Here is a 21,836-nt window from a genome sequence, read left to right on the forward strand (position 1 = left end):
GCTCTTAGAGCATTTTAAATACAATCATCTGCAGTGTGCATGACTCCACTAAGAGAAATCTGTGCTTCGGTGTTTGTGAGTAAAGTCTAGTTTTGCATTTTTTACCTTTTTGTAACATAGCACTAATTAGTATTAGCATACACTGCACAGATCCAAGTGTAAATTCCTGGTGCAAAAAATTGCAGTTTCTCTAGCAGTCACTTAAAGCTACACCAACACAAAAACTGTTTGAATAGTTGGATAATTTCCCTCCTCAGAGCATCTCTACAGTGGGTTATTTTTCGAAATTGTACAGGGATGACCTAAAGTTAAGGGTGGAACTGCCTTAAGTAACATGTTGATTGTCTGCCAGGCCTCACCTCCACTGGCTTGAGTCACTGAACTGTGTTTGTGCTGTTGGTGCCTTTTGGAGTATTTCTTATGCAATTATTGTGGACAAATAATAACACCTACTCTGGAGGTCCCACCCATCAATAAAGTTCTTGCTTGAGCTTAAGTGAAGTTCTTGCATAGCAAACATTTACCTGGATGTGTGTCTGTGCATTGCACCGTACAGTTTATGAAGTAGCTTGCAAACCAAGCTTGGTAGTATGAGTTAATGCATGTCTGTGTTTTTTTAACTATCTGATACAGGAAATTTCTATACTTTATACAGTCTTTTTTTAAATATTCAGTGAATCAAATTTTGCAGTATATAATTTAAGACTCTAAGCAAATTGCTTTGTTTAATGTTTGACAACATTTAACATGCTTCGCTGAACAAATGTGTAAATCTTTTCCCCTTTGGATTTGCCAAGCTCTAAAGGTCATAAATAAGCAATGTCAATAACAAACCCTGACTTGATGACACCTCAAATAAGTCTCCAGGGGGGAGGGGGACTAATGCTCTCGCAGTATCAGGATGCCCGCGCTGCTGAAATAACCCAGGATAAGGCCGAACTACACACACCGATGCAGCTCTATTTATTTATGGTGCCAGATATATGTGTCTAGGCGTATTTCTGCAATCTTAGGGAAAGCTGCCACGGCATGAGCTACTGCAGCTATAAGGTTCTTTCTTTTTTGGCAAAGAAGAAAAGGGAGATAGGGAGAAATATAGAGAAAGGGGAGCCGGGTGACAGAGGGAGAGGTTGGTGTGTTTTCAGCTGATCCACTTCCTCCCTGATGTTGGCTCTCATTTGTCTTGGCTGGAAACTGAGTACAAGGCTGGAATACTGATGACTGTTACTCTGCACCCCCCTCCTCACTCCTCCTCATCCTCCTCTCTTTCTACCTCTCTCCCATCCCCCCCCTTCATTTATCCTCTCTACACATACTCTACATTCTGTCTGCTCAACTGATTTCCTGCCTCCTGTCTCTCCCCCTTTTTACCCTCCTCATTTCGGCTCCCTCCCGATGCAGCTGCACTTTGCCGACCCAAATTTCTCTTCCACCCCTTCACTCCTCTTCTTCTATCCATCTCTCCATCTGACCTCACTCTACCTCTCCCACTGCTTGGTCTATCACTTACCGGCTGCATTATCCAGCTCCATTCCTCCTCCCTTTTGCCCTTTTTTTTCCTCCCGAATCCACATTCCCACCAATTCCTCCTCTCATCTTGCCTTCAGGATCCTCACTGCAGACTGCTGTCTTTTCTGCTCTCTCTAATTTAGTGTCTCAGCCTCCTGTCCTCCTCATTTGGTCTGCCTCCTGTCACCTTTCAGTTTCTCCCTCTTTCTATCTGTTTCTTTCTTTCCTGTGTGAATTAGTTTCCTTGTCTATGTGGGTCACGGGGGTGATGAGACGTGAAATCAGAAGTGTGTATATGTGTGTGTTCTTATGACAGAGAGCAAGGGAAGGTGGACTGGGAAAATAAGTGAGGAGAGGCAGGAAGAGACAAAACTGCAGGCACAATGTATGATGGCTACTGTAGTCTCAGGGAAACTACTGCCTTTTAGCTATTCAGGTTAACATAACTTAAACTTGCAAATAGCCCAGTTTTCAGTAGACAGTAGACATCATTGTTGCCAAACGTGTTAACATAATGTTATTATGCAAAGCACCCTTTTTATTTATACTGGACAATCTGTAAGTCTAATATGGGCAACTGTAAGCGTGATCTGTCAAATCAAAACAGCAAGCAAGGGAATTGAAGTTGTTACACAGATTTGTGATGCACATTTAATCCCTTTTGATTTGTATCCTCATAATTTCAACCATTTGAGATTAACTTTTTGATCTTTGTTTTAAATGCTCATTTAACTTTGCTTATAAAGCTTGCTTGGTTTTTATTAAACTAATCACAGCTATCACAGAGGAAGGCCAAAGCACACCAGGGACCTGGTTCATATTCCTACTTTTGTTTTGTTCATTAAAGTCCAAACAAAACATTTGGGAAGTCCACTCACAGTGGCAAGTTTTTCATCTCCGACACCTAAAGGAAACAGGGGAAATACAGTTTTCTGCATGTACTTAATTGCCTGGCTCAGTGCCCTGTCAGATAACTCTGCCTTGTATTGCAGCAACACTTGAGCCTCTGTTCAAATGATGAGAAGGACGCGTTGTTTTCCTGTCTGCTACTGATTTAAACCCTTAAACACTTATTTCCATTATTACTGCATCTCCTGTCTGTTGGAATCAGCCTGTGGTGGAATATTGATATTTTTTTAAAGGGAAAGGAGCGATACATCACTGTTATAGGCAGCGCATAAAATGGTGAACACCTAACTTATTCTCTGTTTGGAGGTTTTCTGGGCATGCCCAACTGGGAGGAACCCTGGGACAGACCCAGAATCCACTGGAGAGATTATACATGTTGTCTGGGAATGCTTCAGACAAGAGGAAGAACAGGTACGTGTTTCTAGAGTGAGGGATGTCTGGAATACACTGCTTAGCCTGATGCCACCACAACCACATTGGATAAGCAGAGGATAAAGCATGGATGATCATCTAAGCCACCTAACATGGAAGCCTAACCCAAGTACCTGTCTGCAAGCCAGGGGCATGAATACTAGTGTGTTCGTGTCACTTGAATTTTACTTACTAGGTGCTCACTGAAAAAACACAGTGCTGTCACATGGTTCAGAAATGACCATGAATGTTTGTGTTCAGAAGCCCAGCAGCAGTGTTTTCCTCTAAGATTAACCGAGATGTGTCCACACCACTGACATGATGGTTGTAACGATTCCATTTAGGGTGTCATCTGTTTTGCTGTTGCTTTCCAGACTGTAAAGCATGACTGTACACTGTACAGCATGAACACTGTTAATGAATACTAAGGAAATGCATAACCTCAGCACACCCTATACCCTTTAACCTTCAGTCAGGACCAGAGATGGGCAGTAACACGTTACTTAATCTGATTACTTTTTTCAAGTAATGAGTAAAGTAAGGGATTACTATTGCAAAAAAGGTAATTAGATTACTGTTACTTTCCACGCCGCGTTACTGCATTACTAAAACCGTGATTTTTTTTTTTTGCAATAGTGTCTCATGACAATGACGTAAGCAAGTGCAACGTTCGTGGCAACAGCTGTGTGCAGATCAAAAATGGATAATATAACGAGTGCGGGAGAGAGTACGAGCGTGCAGCGTTTAAAGCGTGGAAGTACTGACCTTATTTTGAGTTTGATTCTGTAAAAAGTGACAAAAGAAAGAAAACTTCTTTTTACAGTGAAAAAAAACCCCCTAAACTTCCGAGCAAGCACCGACAGTACGCTGCCGCTGGAATGTGAAATTCACAAACTGCCGTATCCTTCCACTGACCGCTGCGACACACCTGCACCAGGGCAAACCTCCGCCTGCCCCACTCCTGCTATACAGGTGAAAATAGAGCAACAGGACCGCTGAGTCTTTGATTTTATTTATTTTCTGCTGTGTTTTACTTGCATCTATTTGAAAGAGTGAGTGTAAACACAAAAAAACTATTTTATTTTATATGCTGGAATATGCAGAAAATAGGTTTAAATGTTAAACAAATTTCTTCCAGTCAGAAATTTTGCATATAATTCAATGTTTGCTTGATGCATAAAGTTAAAAGATTAAAACTAATAAAACTAGTTTCAAAAAGAGACTTTTTCATTTGATTACATTTTATATGATGGATTTTGCAGAAAAAGTAGAATTGGGCTGAAAGATCTATTGCTTTATTACGTATTTAGGGTGTAAATCATGTTTTCAAAAGTAACTAAGTAACTAATTACTTTTGAAAATGAGTAATCAGTAAAGTAACAGGATTACTTTTTTCGGGAAGTAATCAGTAATTAGTTACTGATCACTTTTTTAAGTAACTTGACCAACACTGGTTTGGACCGCCATAGTCGAAAGAAGATTGTTGTTTCCATATGCAATTATTTGTACGTGGTGGCATAGCGCTGGAAAATGCAAAGCTAGAGGCAGAGAGCGAGGCCCGGAACAGAGCAGGCATTGATGATAAGAGTTAGGACACTGATCAAGTCAGATCAGCATGAAGGTAGGAGCTGGGGTGCAAAGCAGCTTGCAGATATGCAGTCACTGTGGGCGTGCTAAAGCAGCTTAGACTGCTATATAAGCGACAGATACACAGAAGGGCATCTCATGAGCTATCAGCTGATGCGAGCTGATGGCTCAGATGATCAGCTGATCTGCTGGGGTAAGCAATGCTCGATTTAATTACGAGCATGTAAACTATGGCATCACATTGTACATCAGTACATTTGTTATTTACAGCTGCACTTTGCATGGGGAATCTGCAGAGGGGAGATCTGATGTGTGCGGTGAATATCTGCTTCTCTAGCTGTTTCACATTTAGGACAATGGGCGGTGAAATGCATTTCATCCTCAATGTCACCTACACTGCCTTCTTTCCTCGGTCAGTGCTCCCTAGGTGACCAGGTGTTTAGATGGCTCTCTCTCTCTCCCTCTCTGCTCAGTAGAAAATGACATGATCTATGAAAGATGTCATTGGTATTAGCACAGAGGTACAGAGGAGCAGAACATCTCACCACACACTGGGTAACTACAATTTATCATCACACGGCCAGGCTGCTGTCGTAGTGGACCGCAGAAGTGGCCGTGTGTGTTGTTCGTGTCCGTTCATTTGAGCTTTTGTGGCGTAAATTGATTCACTGATGGAGTGTATGATGGAGTGGTTTTCTGACTGAGCAGAGCATGACTAGGTTGGCAGCTTCTCCTGCCTTCCAGCACACGGCATGTGTGAAGCTAACTCAGCAAAACAAAGCAAAGTTTGCTTTCGACATGACGTTAACTATCTGAGGAGAGCTTTCGCTTTACCCGGGATGATCTGTTGTCGCTTCGATGAGGTTTGTCAGCAGACTGTCTGTCAGGATCTCTCTGAGCCTCATCACTCCGCCTTTCTCGGCAGCAGCGCAAGGCTAAGATGAGCCATAAGGTTGTCTCTCTCTCTGAGCTCATTTTTACAATCTCTGAATTTAATGAGCATCTGCAGCAGAGCAGTCGATGCTTTGCTGATGAGCAAGAACTCGTTTGTTTTGATCATTCGCTATCGGGAGGACTTCAAAGTTGGAAGTCTCGATAGATTTTCTGTGGGATGGAGTGGCAGAAGAGCTCCGCGGTGAGTTGCAGCGGTGAAGGAGGATGTTCTTCTGAAATGCCAAATCAAACCCGCACTCACAAGAGAAGGCAGAAGTCACGAAGGCCAAGAGGTGGTGCTGAATTTTGTCCATCGACTCGCACAAGTCTGATAAACCGGCTCCATCCAAGTCTTTCTTCTCTTGGAGTAAATTAAGCTCATTTATTTGAAGCCAGCTTTCTGTTTCTATTGAACCATGATCAAAAACTTTACTGCTGAGTTAACATAAGTTTGCGCTGTGGGAGTATTCTCCTGCTGGTTGCATAGCATGAATCTTACTTTTTGATAAGATCCAGAGACGCTGTTTGGCGTCTGAGTCAAAAAGAGAGGCTTCACTGATCAGCTACTGTTTTTTTTTTATGATGTATCATGATTATACTATACTCTGATCGGGAAAATGACAGCTGTTGCTATATGATACCACAATACTGAGGCAGGTCCACAAATTTTGACAGCTTGGCTAAATTTCTCATGTATGACTTTGAAGCATCCATTAAGCACCCTGCACAGGTTTAACCGAACTGAGCAATGAATGCAGAGAGCACCTGCGAGTGTGCTCTCTGCCAGCACAAGGACTCTAGTTGCACAGCGATGACATAATTGTTATGCTTATCATGTTTTCACTCTTAGTGTCTATTACACGGGACTCTGCAACAAGACGTGCATGAAGCTACTGCTTTATTTCATGTGAGGCCTCATTTTACAGGATTGTATCATGCAGAAATGTGACTGGTACTGCACTCGAGGCATACAATACCACACCACTAATATTAATAGTAATAATATGTTACTCAGTGACATTAATATCTCCTATTTTCAAATCAAAGGGGAAATCAAAGCAAATGGTTGCGCCATCATGCCTTCGTCTTCTGAAACAGTGATGACTGATAACCACCTCAACCCCTTTCTCATAATTACGAGATCAGGATCTCATAATTATGCGATAGTGTCTCATATTTATTAGATAGTGAGTCGTAATTATGAGAGACAGATGTTATAATTACACAAAAAGGCCTGCAGTGTTTGGTGAGTGCACTGCGTCTCCACAATAAACAAACTCAATAGAGCAAGGAAGGGATTTAAATAAGCTCTGAATGCTTCAGGTGGCTAAAAGCAACTTAGCTAATGTAACACATAAAGAATCACTCAAATCATTTATTGACCTTTTTAGTTAGCTGTTCACTTTTACTTTTACGATTTTAAACACCCAAATAAATGTAAAAAAACAAAAGTCATCATGGGCCTTTTACACGCTGCATGATGTACTGAATACCAGAAAGGTGTACTATGAAGTAAGACAAATGTGATAGGTGATAGTGAGGAGTCACTAATGTGGTGCTCGGCTAGATCATTAGAGTAATTTACACTGCACACATCAAACATACCCATTTAATCAGAGTAAATATCGAATCAATAAAAGCAATTTTAAGTGTGGTCTGTCTGGAAACAAAGTGGTATTTCTATTCCTCGACTATCAGAGTTAAATGTATTGAGTTGGAAGCTCTAATTTGGAGCTGTCACATTACAAACAAACAGCAGCGTTTCAGTGCGTTGACTGAAAAATAAATATATGAATTTACAAATTTGCATGATTCATTTGGAGCAGCAGTGCTCTCTTGCCTTAATTGCAACAACACTATAGGTTTTTGTCTTAGCTCTGTCCTTTAGACTGACCTGTTCTTTTAGACTGGAGAAAGCAACACTCGAACGATTCGCTTCATGCAGAAGAATGAGCACAACAAGACACTTATCTATCTCTAATCCAGTTTTACCAGTTAAGCTAACACAGCCGTGCTATGTTAAACTTGCTTCTCTGGTTTATTGTGTTCATTATTATTTATTTGCAGTCATATTTCAGTAACTTCAGTATTGACTTGGGATCTTCACATTACTTGTTTTTGGTTTTGTTTTGGGACTCTTCATTTTTCAGATTGATGTTTTTATTTCACGGCACTTTGTTAAGCCACTTGGAATGCGTTTGTAGAGACCGTTGAATGCATAAACACTGAAAAGTGCATTAAATTTGCCGCTGTGTTTATCAGTGAATCTGGACAAATTCGTTATGAGACGAGTCTCGGGTTTTCCCACAGAACAGAAATAATCAAAACACTAACGCAGAAAAGAGGTCAGATTCATCTTCAGATGATTTAAGAGTTGCAAACATTTTGTTTGCAATTTTGTTTTCAGCGTTTTAGCGAGCTTCATCTTTACTTCAAGATAAAGCGTTGATTTAATTTAGTTAAAGCTACTTTCTCTTATTTTATCTTAAAAGAAAATGTTTTTCCTCCTATCTGTACCTGTAGTACTATGCATGCGTCACAAACCTTTTTATGCTATTTACGATGACATTTAAAGACACAAATTGTATATCAGTCACATCTGAGTTTGTTCTGAGCCGCACAAGCTACAGTTAAAGAGCTCTTTGGGGCTTTCTGATTGCTGATTCAGTTTTGTTAAAGTTTCCTGTTTCTGCAAAGAGAAAAAGTGCACAAATGCTTAACTATGACTTTAATTAATGACGTTGGCCAGAACGTGGTGTAGCAGCAGCTTATTCTCTTTTATACTTTACAATAACACTCTTTACAACATCTTTTCTCCCTGTACCCACCCCATCCCCTCCCCCCACACCCACACTCACCCACTCTCCTTCCCTGCTGCTCCTCTCCTCCCTCCCTCCCTCAGCCCCCATCTCTTTAATTCACATTATTTTAATTCATATTTCATCCTTCACTGTTTTATTCTAACTTAATCTATTATTCACGGCCTGTTTTAAAAATGTAACAGTGCGAAGGTCACTGATCCGTGCTTGCTCCTCCCTGGCTCATACAAGGCAGCGTGCACGCCTGGGCCTGCATGCACGCGCACACACACAAATAAACAAACAAACACACCAGCACACATGAAACTCTAAAATGTCTACAGAAATTATTCATGAAGCTTGAGTCTAAGGTTTTTTCAGAGAGGCTTCATGGAAGATGAGCAAGAGACAAATACACAGAAAGAAAGAAACAGATGAACAAAACATTCAAAGAGAAAAAAGGGAAAAAATACATCCATTCTTGGACTGTTACCACTACTGTCATTCAAATTTAAATGTAGTAAGCCCACTGCATGTGATGCCAGGCAGCCGATTTTGGGGCTCCGAAAGCTACCAGAAATGAGGAAACACAAACGCTAAATACAGACTTAACAACCACAACATAGCAGATCAACACAAACCTGGCAACCCAGATAAAACAAACACTTTTTACTGTATGTGGGGAAAAAGCAGCAGATACAGAGATCCAGATTCTGCCATTCTTCAGTCTGTGTGAATACATGAGAAGGAAGTTCCTTATTTGAATAAAGCTAAAATTTCAAGGATTAAACATAAAACATGAAACATCTCAGACCAAAACAAAATTTAATATTTTCTTACAGAAAAATAAATGTCAGAGAATGTCACAGTCAGAAGGAAAACCTGTGGGACGACACACCCCAGCGAATCTGTGCTTCTCGATTTTTACTTGTCCTTTCCTGTACCCCTTACATGAGCACCTTACTTTATATGGGTATATGGGAGCCTGATTGGCTCGCAGAAGGCGGGAAAGAAAGTGATTGGGCCAAAGTGATAACGACTTACAATGAAATGAAGACTCTGTAATTTTTATGGTAGTTTCTAGGATGGGCTACATGACCATCAGCAAGAAGCTTGGTGAGAAAGTGACAACTGCTGGTGTGATTATTATGAAATGGAAGAAATATAAACTAATCGTCAGTCACCCTTGGCCTGGAGTTCCATGCAAGATCTCGCCTATTGGGCTGAGGCTGAATGTGAGAAAGGTGGTGGATCAGCCCAAAACTACACGGGAGGAGCTTGTTAACATTCACCAGTAATACCACCTTGATATCACACAAGGTGCCCCTGCTTAAGAAAGACCGTGTACAGGCCCGTCTTAAATCTGCCACTGAACACGTCTAAATGATTAAAGGGAAAATTCTGGAGAAATCTTAAATCAAGCTGTTTGTCATCAACTCAACCTGTCGTGTCTGGAGCAATGAACACCACACCCACAGTCAAGCGTGGAGGTGGAAACATGGTGCATTCGGGCTGTTTTTCTGCTAAGGGTACAGGATGACTTTACTGTATTGAGATGCCAATGGATGGGGCCATGTATCGTAAAATCCTGGATGAGAACCTCCTTCCTCCACGAGTGTCTCCACCAAGGACAAAGTCATGTTTTGATCAAATACTTATTTCATTCAGTGACATGCAAATCAATTTATAACGTGTATGTAAAGTCAGATTACTAATGTTTATCAGGGCAGTCCTTATGTGAAAGGGGAAGTGTTACACTTTGTAAACCATATTGAAGTTAATCAAGCAAATCAAATAGACAGACATAATGGACAGAGAGCCACGTCTGAGGAGAGACAGGAGGAAAGTGACAATAAGAAATTGGACAGATGTTGCATAGTGAGCCAGCAGATGGTGATGAGAAACACGAGAGCAAGAGAGAGAAAGAGTGAGCCATGGCCATAAAGAAAAAGATGTGAACTAGGAATGAAATGAGAAAGAGTGCAGGGCGGCGATAGAAGAAAAATAAACTAGAAAAACTGATGAAGAAGAAAAAGAAACCCCTTGCATGCAAAGTAACCCACATGTATTCACACCGACTGGTAAATTCATACTTCAGATCATGGAGCAGTTCAAAAGCATAATCAGAAGGAATAATAATAATAATAAGTGAGTGACATGCCTCCGGTGTTCCAGTGTGTGCTTCACTTTGAAGCGAACAGTCTCACACATAATGTACAGACAGCCTAACCCGACTGTCTTCCTCTCCTGATGTGCATCTATGCACTGAATTCTAATTGCCCCCTTTACCAGCCAATTAAATGGCAGTATCAGTCACCATGACAGCTCATTAGCAAATCAGCATTCAGCTTTCAGGCAATGTCTTCTCAGTGTGCGTGTGTCAATGTGTTTGTGTGTCAGTTTGCCCAGCATGAAATAGCTGATCGCTGACCTGACCATGTGTGTGTCTGGGAGTGCTGCTATTAGCAGGAAATTGAAAAAGTTTTTCTCTCTTTTGTTTTCCTTTCCTCTGGGACTGTGCATGCAGATAGACAAGAGGACTGTGAGCTCTGATTCACTGTGTTTTATATCTGCAGTCACTCCTGAATCCATTTTCATTTGTTTGGAGGAAAGATTAGCCGCACGCCTGGCAAGACATCGTCAGGCAGTGCAGGGAAGCGGGTTTGACACCTTGCCAGAGAGGAAAACGACCCAGCATGCATGCTGGGAGTAATGACTAAGAACAATGGCATTGCGCCTCATAACCAAGGGAGTTCAATTATGATCTCTTCTGCTTCAACTATGACTGCACTTTATGTTGGAGTCAAGTTGGATGTTTCTGCTACTGATTGTAAAATTGCATTACAAAAAAACAAAAAAAAAAGAACAAAAAAGAAAAACATCGGCAACCAAATTGAAAAGAAATGAACATTTTATTTTTCATGATTGTGCCTTTTGTCTGTGGATACAGTAGTTTGAAAGTCATTAAACAGCACCAGTTATACTTTTCTGTCACGCACTGACAGTGAAACTAACACACTCACAAAAAAGAAAAACACAAACTTGATACAAAAACTCACTTTCAAACTAATGCGATCTCTCCATATACAGGTATAAACACAATTCAGGTTTTGCTCCTGGCTGGTAAAAAAAGCTACCAAACAAACACTCCTTGATACGTTAAGTAACACTGTGACACTATGCAGTCAGAATCAGCTGGAGCACCTGGAACAGAAACAGAAACTTATATTGGTTTTCAGTTGAATAACTGTGCTGGAGTTTCAGAAACTTCTTTTTGTTTATATTATGGCCTTAGTGTCTTCATTTTTCATTATCATTTGCCACTAAAACCAGCCAAACAAAAGGTACATAATGGGAGAAAGGAGGGCATAATTTCTTACTTTGACTGTATTATGTAGCAGGAAGCATTGGTTTGGTAGTGATAAGAATGTATCACATCAAATCAACTGAAGTCAAGTCAGTCTTATTTTTACAGCCCATAATTACACGTAAATGTTCAAACACACTCAAAACAGAAGGAAAAAACAGTTTAAAACAGCCTTTTTATTCCTTGCATTAACCATGAACTCCCATACCACACTGAAAGAAACTGCTCAGAGACCTCCAGTATTCCCTCACTGCTTGCCGTGTGGTTTCTTGAGGCTGTCACTAGGTGGAAAAGGTTAGAGAGAAGGTGCTGCATTAAAAACCTTCTTGTCATTTCTGTGGTCACTAGACGATTGGCCCATAGTCTGCATGGAAGACACTAACACTGGCCAGCTACTCATGGAGCAGTAGTTGGGGTAGAAACCACAAATGGGGAGTGTTCACGTTCAAAGTAAAAGTCGTGTATTACGGCTGCAAAACACAGATTTCATTTCGCTCACAGGTCTCTGTGTGCCTAGGGCCTAAAGTGGTTAAACTCAAGAGTTTGACCAGCAACCTCACATTTCTGATAGTTATAGTTAGTGGTAGTTATAAGACAGTATAATACAGGATTCACTTGATGCACTGCATGTTTCCTGGTCACTCACCTCTTCACTCTCTATGTGCTTACACACCACTCTGCATTTAATCATTAGTTCTCTTCCACAGTATGTCTTCTGTCTTGCCTCCCTCCATCACCCCCATCAAATCACAGCAGATAGCTACACCTTCCTGAGCCTGGTTCTGTCAGAGGTGTCTTCCTGTTAAAAGGGAGTTTTTCCTTCCCACTGTCGCCAAGACTTGCTCAGAGGGGGTTGTTTGATTGTCTCTGTATTATTGTAGCGTCTCTACCTTACAAAACTAAAGTCTCTTGAGGTGACTGCTATTGTGATTTGGTGCTAAATAAATAAAACTGAATTGAACTGAATTGAATTGAAAACTGGTCTGGCCAGCTTGAGATCAAATTCGGTTGTGTTTGGGTCATGAACCTAAATGAGATTGACACCCCTGGTTCTGCTCTTGAGCTTTAAAAAATAATAATATCACAACAGAGACAAGCCAGAGGTGTGACTCACAGTTGTAGGAAATCCACAGAGCAGAACAGGAAGTACTAAAAAGCCCTGCTGTTAACCTGATTTAAACTGCTAATAGCTTCTAGCATTTTTCTACAGAACCTGGTATTGGGTTTGTCTTCACTGGAGTTGTGTGCTCAAAGGTAGTCATACAGTAGGTAACTTCTCAACTTAAGTATTCATGAACGTGCTTCTTTAAGCTTTTTTATTATTAAAAAGACAACAAGTCTTTTGCACAGACAATGAAAACAGAACACTCAAATGCCCATCTGAGGCCCAGAAATGCTGCATCTGCCAGTCACAGCTAGGAAATTAATGAAACTTTCAACACTTCAAATCTTGGTTGCCTAAAATACCTCCACCCACTTCAGTACAGTACACCACGTCTAACAAAATGCTGCCTGCTCTGGATTTGTAAGCCACAATTATAAGCACAAGTTAATTTACATTGTGTGCCCGCGTCCCTGCCTGCTCAGCTGTGAGGCCACCCACTCAGAGGCTGTGAGGCTAATCCCAATCTCAAAAGACGTGTTTTTCTTTCAAAATAAAATGCCTTCACATTTGATTTGAAAGTCACAATGACAGTCATTTTTATTCTGGAAATACAAATCCAGCCACCCATAGTGTTGAAATATGTATATATATATATATATATATTAACACATTGATGCAGTTCATGCATACTCAAGTGTCTGCGGAGTGGGACAGAGAGGGTCATTAAGACCAGGTACAAACTCCCAGTGTACATAAAAATTTTACCAGCTAGCTGTTTCCCCTTTAAGTATTCCACTTGTTCCTCTCTCGGTTTGGCCTAGTTGCGTGTTCGATTGTTCTCATCACACTCTACACCTCCTTTAGACTGTTTTTGTCGCAGATTGTTCTCTTCGGTACTGGTAGGTGTTGTTCCGTCCTCCATTCTCCTTTTCGGCTCCCTCTGGACAGACTTAACTTCCTCTCTTCCCCAAAGCCCCGAGAGCTCTCTTCTTCCTATTTATAAGGGATTTGATGGCTTTTGTCGTCCAGCGTGTGTCCTTTGGAAAACACATTTATTGGTATCTTAAGTGTCCACGCAGACACCAAGGTAATCTCTAATGCCGTGGGAGAGTCCTTTGATGTCCCACAGAGCAGGTTTGGCTCTGTGCATTCATTAGCGGTCCTGCAGCCCATCAAACACTCCTGAGCCCACACACTTACAGTCTTGATAGGAGCGGGCTTCTGCTTGACAGCAAAGAAGGATCAGGATCAGTCTGTCTGCTGCTCGGTGTCAGGCAGGTGCTGTGCAGCTTCCTACGGCTTATGCAAACTTTATCCAGCTCTTTATTCAAGCACGTGTTGTTGACAAATGTTAACACAATGCATACACCGCACGGTACATTCCACATACAGGGCATATGTTTATAGTAGTCAAGTGAAATGACATTCAGAGGGCTGAGACAGAGGCTGCCATGGCCGGCTCAGAGTGCCCTGAGCTTGCCTGCGGCCAAACTGATTTTTTTCTTTTCCCTTTTTTCTTTTCTTTATATATATATATTTATATATTTCTCTCAGCAAATCAGATATCCCACACTACAGACCTCCCACTGATGGAGACCAGCTGAGTCTGACTCACTCACAGTGCTCCTGGGCTCGCTGGTCACTGCGTTTTTAGCCTTTACAGACACTAGTTTGTCAGGATAACAATAAACACGCAGCACCTCTCTCTGCTGTCCTCTCCATTTGCAGTCAAGGGGACTACAGAGAAGCAAGCGCACTGCTGATGCATAAGGAATACTTGAAGAGCACTCACTGTGCATCTGTGTGAGGCAGTTCAGTAGTAGTTTCTATGTTTAGCTAATTTGCCACAGGTAATGCATCAGAACCTCAATTTTAGCTGTTCTTTGTTTTACTTTAACACCCCCCACCCCTATCATTTCCCCATGTTTTTCTCCTTTATTGTTCTTGTAAACTTACCAGACCTCCTCTGTTTCATCCTCCACTGCATGTGGATTCACCTGAATGATTTTAATTTGTGTTGTCTCCATTCGGTTTGTAATGTCAAATGCCAGAAATGACACGAGAGACAAAAGTGCCTTTGTGGTTGATCATAGAATACGTGTGTTTTCGCCTTCGCCCTCCGCGATTACGGAAAGCGTGTGGTGTTTAATAAAACGGATCCCTGCAGTAAAGATCAGAGCTGCGGTGCTCAATGATGTTGTCTGAATGTCTGACTGTTTATCCTGGCCGGCAGGCTCCAAGGACTCACACAAGTACAAAATGGCTACACTTGTTAGCAGTATCATTCGGCTGTAAGTAGCATTCTATAACCATTCATCTGCAACAGTTTGCTATTTTGCCTTTTTCCACTCAGGCAACTTCTCATTTCCCAGAATCCTCCTGTTCCTCCTTCAGTCTCTCTCCCTCTTGGTTCTGTCCATCTCCGCATCCTCAGGCTCAAGCGGCTCTCTTGCTAATAAAAAAACATAAGCTGCAGTGCTTGAATGAGTGTCTTTGTGTGAGTATGTTTGTGTAGATGTGATTTTTTATTTTCGTCGTCATTTCTTTCAATTGTGGAAGTAGATTTAATCATTTTCAGTTCAAAGTACCAACTCGAGCTTTAGGCCAAATGACTTGACTTTAGACTTGACATGTCTGAGTTGACTTCTTAAGCCTGTAAAAAAAGCTGGAACATCTCCAAAGACATCAGGTTTATATTTTTATTCTTTTTATTCTTATATTTAGTTTCACTCTCAACAGCCTGCTCTAACCTCAGACCAGTGTTGGGTAGGAAAATGTGATGTGATTTTATTTTCCGGTACCAAGCATACACACTTCGTAAGGGGCAGCTTGTTCACTATCTCCAGTTAGATAAAGGACTGATCTTGCTGTTCAGTGGCCAGATGAGGCCAGATGTGCTAGACTGGAAAGTCTGTGATGGGTGAAGGGAGTACAATGTAAAAAAACAAAAAAAGTACAAAAAAAATGGATACATTATTACATGGCAAGCGCTACTATTCAGCGTGTGGTTAAAAAAATATGGGAAAAAATCTTTAAATTAATAAGGAAAATTCCTTGATTTTAAAACCATATATTATTTTACTTTTCACTGTAGCATGTGATGATTATGAACTCTGTGTTTTGAAATGTATGTGTGTGGCTGGTTTGCTGTCAGTAGTCTGCTGGTATCAAAATGTTTAAAGATTTCTGGAGAACTGTGTGGAGCCTCTGAGGCTAAAACACCTGCTGTTGAAAAGGTCATTAAATGTTTCTAAACTGGAGGGATGGCAGCAAGTCTGATGTTTGATTTCTACTTATTAAATACAAAAGATGCAACATGTAGGTGTGAATGATTGGATGTCTGCTGCTGAGCTGCCCGGAAGCAATGTAATAACTTTTTTCATTGGTAATAAGGAATACATATTCAGTATAAGTAACTGGTCTAACACTGACAGACAGACAAAATAAACAATAAAGAAAAAGAGAAAAAGAAAGATCAGCATCAGTCTCTTTGTTCTGGTTTACAGGCCTACAAAAGGTCACTTGAGTGCTTAAAATAGAGGAAACTACAATAAAGGGATTATGTAGTATACTGACTATTCAACAAGATGCATAAAGCCAAGACTCCAAAGCTATGCTCAAGCTTGAGAGAAGCTGCATGACTAGATTTGGACTTTTCTTTAATGACATCAAATCATCATGACGCAAAAGGACTTGAACATTTGAGCTCTTTGTCCTTTTGAAAAAACAGAGATAATCTTGTAATTTTTACTCATGATTAATACAACATGAATCAAATTATGCAGTTACTGGATATGTGCTACCAGTTTTTATGTGCATATATTTATGTGAATATAGAGTAGATCTATGAAAAGGTAAAATTCATTCTGGGTCTAAGACTGATTTGGGAATGACGGTGCTGTATCGAAGGCAAAAACTAATTTATGTGAGATTTTTATTGCCAAAAAGCATCTTGACAGAAGAATAGACCTCTGCATGCGTAACACATAACATTCTGTCAATTTGCATTAAATTATCCTGCAAAATGTAGATAATCAAATTATTGAGCTCACAATATCATGTAATGAAATTTAAATCTAATTTGTAATTCTGCAATGACACTTATCATTAGTAAAGGTGCTGTAGGGGAACTGTATGACACTTACTGCCAGGAGTATTAGTCTTGATAGACTTAGGCAAGATTCACATGGATGCATTTCAGAATTTGGCGCTCTCGCTTCTCATTTACGCTGAATCGGGTGATGTCACACAGTGCCAAACTGAATTACGGATCCATTGTTTCGCTTTAGTCTTCCTGCTTGGAGTCAAAGTCGAGAGAAATTCAACTTCCCAAGGGCCAGTGCGGGCGTCGGCTGCACTGGCCCTTGGGAAAAAGTGTCCTCTAAAGCCACCGTCTGTACGTTTCATATTGTTTTTTTGGTTTTTTTGTGAACTCTACTGTCACTCCATTAATTGATCTGGCTGATTTGTAAATCAATCGCCTGTTGACAGTGCACCATCGAGCTGTGCACAGTTGTGTTTTTGGAACACTGCACTGGAGTATATGTTTGTGTCGGTTGAGGCTCTCCATATCCAAATACCATTCAGCTTTCTGCAAGCCTACCTAAGTAGCATGACTTAAAATATGTGCTTAAATCAGTGGTTCCCAAACTTTTTCTGCTAGGCCCCCTTTGTTTTACAAGAAAAATGTTCGCCCCCCCCCAACCACCTACCCTGCCACCGCACACCTCAAACATTTAGTAAACAATTGAGCAAATACAAGTAAACTGCAAGAAATTACAGGTAGTAATAAAATACACTACTAACTGTTTTACGCTATGTCCACATCTACACGGGTATTTTTGAAAACGCAGCTCTTTCGTCCACACGTAAACGGCGTTTCGAATCACCGAAAACGGAGATTTTTTAAAAATCCTTTTTTGCTTTTACGTGTGGACGAGGAATACAGAGTTCGTCACGCAACGTCAAAGGTATGTGCCTTTTTTCACGTCACGCTGTGCGCCATGTTATTGTTTACATGAGATGAATTGCAGAATGGCAGATAGTAAGATTAACAGTAACAGTATTTTGTCTCTATCTTCAGGTTTTATATACACACGCAGTTACTGTCCCTCCATTTAGAAAGGCAGAGGCGTCACGGTGTAATTATTTTATGTGTAGTTGTTTTTTCCTGTGTAATAATATTCAACATTGCTATCAATACATTTTTCAAAAAATGCCTCTCTGTGCAAAATGGGTTTAAAAACATAAACAGCTGTGGGATACTGTTTGTCCGTGATTTGAACAGGGGGAACAAATTGTGGCAGGATCAGCCTGATATTATTTGTATCCCACTGTAGCTTTACTGTATACAGAGCTGACATCTCCAAAATGTCAGGAGTAGTTAGTCATTACAACAAGTGTTTGTGAACTAAAAATCAAGAATGTGAGATTCTGTTTGTCCGTGATTTGCTCCTGACGCAGGGAAAACCAATTCTGCAGGGGAGACCTACCTTGGCACTTGTGCAGGTGAAGCCAAAGGGAAGATATGCTTCACCATATTTTCTAGTCTTTGGCTTGGAAGGAAGTTGGTTTGGAAACATATTTGGCGATGCTTCATCTCCTACTTTGTGTTTGTATGGAAGCCCTGTCAAAAACCTGTCCATAATGCTAGCAGTGTCCAAGAGTTCTTTTTTTTTTTTCTTTTCATACGGCGACCCCTCCTGCAATGGCTCAGCCTCGTCACACTCACAGGTTTGCTGTGATATTGTCCTCTGTAATAGGTTGCAATGAGCTGGTCATATTTTAGTGGGGTTTGACAAAATAATAGGGGTACTTTACAGTAACATAGCCAGCAGGCTTTTGCTTTTTGTTTTTTTTGTTTTCTCTTCATCCACCAACTGAATGATGGGAGCTTCTTCTCTACACACACTCACATACACATGGGTCTTGACACAAGTAAACAGTCATGTGCCAGAGAGGCCAGAGGAGGTTGTTAGCTCTCTCTGTGTGAGACTTTGTTTTTCCTGCGAGACAGAGCCACATATTAGCCTCAATATATATAGGCTCTTTCTCTCTGTCTCCCTCCCTCTGTCCATCATTGACTTGCCAACTGTCAGATGTTGCTGTCATCCTCAGCCGTCCCTTCATTTGTCTCTCTAATGGGAATCCCCCTCTGTTTTCTCACACAGCTCTTATTTCAACAATTCCTCACTTTTTTCCCATGACTGTGTCCCATTTCACTGTCAATCTCTCTTCCCTCTCTGACACACATAGATTTTTTAATGTCCTATAAATGTGTTATATAAATCTAATTCATATTATTATTTTTGAATGACTCTTGCGCCGTAACTGCAGGAAAATGGCACATTCAGACTTATAGTAAGCAGCTCCTGTGTTTTTCCTGATGCAACCTAACTGCTCAGCTTTCTTGTTTTTGAGGTAGAGGCATTAAATGGGCTTAATAACTTGTTTCATTCTAACCTAAACTAACCTCTCTCTATTTTCTTCTTCCTGTTCCCTTTCCCACTTTTTGTCCCTTTTTTGTTAGTGATGTGAAAAGTGCTCTGAGACTGAAGGCTCAGCTGGTTTGGAAAGGACCTCCATCTGCAAAGGTAAAAAGTTTCCCCCCTTCCTCTTTGTGTCTGTCGGTTTTTCATTCTGTTCTCTGTCTCTGCTTTTAAACGCCAACCTTCACTGCTGGATGAGAAGACATCTGCAGAATACAAAGCAGCGCTTTAACAGTTTAGACAAAAAGTGGCATGCGGCAAACATTTCAGACAAATGCACAAAATACACACACACACATACATAAACAGGCGTGCACCGCGGTGAAAAGGTAATTCATCACATGATTTACCCTTTATTTCCTTTGAGAAAATGTTCATGACACAAACGCAGGAGGAGATTTTGTGTGTGTCGGCGTGTGTGACCGCGTGCGCACGTGTGTTAGGAGAGATGAAAAATCCTATTATCTCTTCCCTTTATGAGAAATTGTGAGCTGTCAAAGTTTAAGGGTTACGGCCACCCAAGGACACGGGACTGGTAACAGAAAAATCTAGACGTGTTTATTGTAAACTCAAATTGGAGCTGTGCTTAGAGTGAAAATACCACAATATTTCAAACTTACCCTACTGAGCATTACAGCATGATCCGACGGTGTTTATGTTTTTATGTTTTGAATCAGAAGCTTTAACATGATTTGTCTAAAGTCAAGCAGGGTTGTAACCAGTAATTAGCAAGGTCTAAATTTCTTCTCTTACTGTGTCACCCTGATAAAGTTAAGAGGCAGAGGATTCATGGATGATAGTGATAATGGTTGACGATCATATTATAATGCTGGAATTCTTCTTTGTTTAAAGTTAACAAAGTAACAATGTTTATGCAGAGGCAATAACCAGGAATCAGAGTCGGACACATTATGTAAAGTCAAACCTCAAATAATGTGATGATTTCCTGAAAACGTGTAGTAGCTTCTGTGTAATAACCAGAAATCACAGCTGCAAAATGCCACAGTTCCTATAATTATAAACCTAGGACAAGAAAATAATGCTACATCCAAATGTTAGAATTGTGAACCGAGCATGGTAGCTCTGGTTATTTTATATTACACTACTAGGAAGTAAACAATTTACATATGTAGGTAGGCTGAATGATAGCGACAAAAGATTTATTAATAATAACATTCAGCTTTCAGCACTAATTTAATCATTTTTTAAGGATTTGATTGAGGTGTTATTGGTAAATATGTTTAATCTAGTATCTCTTTAATAAGTGTGCAGTCTGTTTCGACACAGTACATGAACCCGTGCCAGCAGTGTTGTTAGTTTATACAGTTTCACTTAAAAACACAGAAAAGTGAAAAAGTAAAAATAATAGACTACACTTCTGACGAGAATTAGAGGTGGTAGTAGGTCGTAGAGTTGGAAGACGATCAAAACCAGAAATTTTAAAAACCATAAATAAATGTGTGTTGTAGTTTGCATCTTTTGCAAGAGGGACCTTGTATATAGAAATATAGAAGTATAAAACAAAACAAAAGAATTAGAAAGTATTTCTTTATATTTCTTATACATATCATTGCAGTTCCCATAATATTTTAATCTTCCTTTCACTGACAAACACAGTGAAACATTGTTGTTTTAGCCTCCGTGCATCTGGTGCATATGCCCGATATAGTCTGATTATAATTATGACTTGTCAGAGGTTACTTATGTTTGCATGATTACAGTGTGTTAATCTGAGGCGTGCATTGAATGAGCATCAGCACAAGCTGAATTCCAGTCCTCTTTTGAGATTTTACTTTCCTTCCAAATTAACATCAGGTTGCTACAGTATAGCTCGATAAAATAAACAATCATTTTGTGTCATAGATTAGGATTGTTAAAATTCAGCTTCCCAGTACAAACACACTGTGATCTGTTGATCCCTGAGCTTATCAGGCTTGTTTTGAGGATAGGCCAAAGCAAAAGTGACCACCAGATTTTTTTTTTAATTCTGTATGTTTTAGCAACCTGGGGATTGTAACATTAAAAACACCTGGGGGATTTTATTTACATTATATATACTCCTTATATGTGAAATACTGCTCAATGAGTCAGTTTAAATTTTACGCTGTCTGGAGAACACATTCAAACAGTGCTTTGTCTGAAAGTATTCACGCTGTGAAGCTAAATTTAACTTTTAAGTAAATAATTGAAACATGAAGAAGATGGATGGATGGATGGATGGATGTTAAAGAGTCCTACTGAAGTGTTCAAATGTAAGAAGTTGGGCGTAAGTCAAGTGTGTCACTGCACCAATGGCAGTGTACCTCTGAGATACTGATAGCTATGATAAAACAGCAGCATTTGATTGATTTGTGATGAGAACTGATTCACTGATCAGTTACGAAACATTAAAAGTCATTAACACATACATAACAGAGGCAGTGTCATCAAAACATAAATCTTGTCTCTTATCCTCGCCATGCTACACGAAACGTCTAACTAACTAATGACAAACAAACACTATTAATGACATTGTTAATCATCACTTCAGTGTTTATTAACAGCCATCAACGATATACTTAAGTGAAACTAATGCTAGACTGATCATTCATTTAAAATGTTGATTATATAATGATCAGAATGATAAACTCATGACAAAGCTTGTGTATGTAAAGGGTCTCGAGGACTAGCCACCAGTAGTGCAAATTTTCTATGTATTTTGAATTCAAACCTATATTCATGAGGCAGTT

General features: G+C 40.2%; 1 protein-coding gene across 2 annotated transcripts in view; it reads left to right on the plus strand.

Annotated features, from left to right (window-relative positions):
* LOC134628999 (protein ELFN1-like) overlaps positions 1 to 21,836 on the plus strand; it is a 125,742-nt gene that overhangs the window by 57,873 nt on the left and 46,033 nt on the right. For both annotated transcript variants that reach the window (XM_063475873.1, XM_063475872.1), the window contains exon 2: positions 19,149 to 19,212. The gene's annotated coding sequence lies outside the window, so the exon portion shown is untranslated. The remainder of the gene's footprint in view (positions 1 to 19,148; positions 19,213 to 21,836) is intronic.

This window comes from Pelmatolapia mariae, linkage group LG6 (assembly GCF_036321145.2).
Source record: "Pelmatolapia mariae isolate MD_Pm_ZW linkage group LG6, Pm_UMD_F_2, whole genome shotgun sequence".
Taxonomy (NCBI): Eukaryota; Metazoa; Chordata; class Actinopteri; order Cichliformes; family Cichlidae; genus Pelmatolapia; species Pelmatolapia mariae.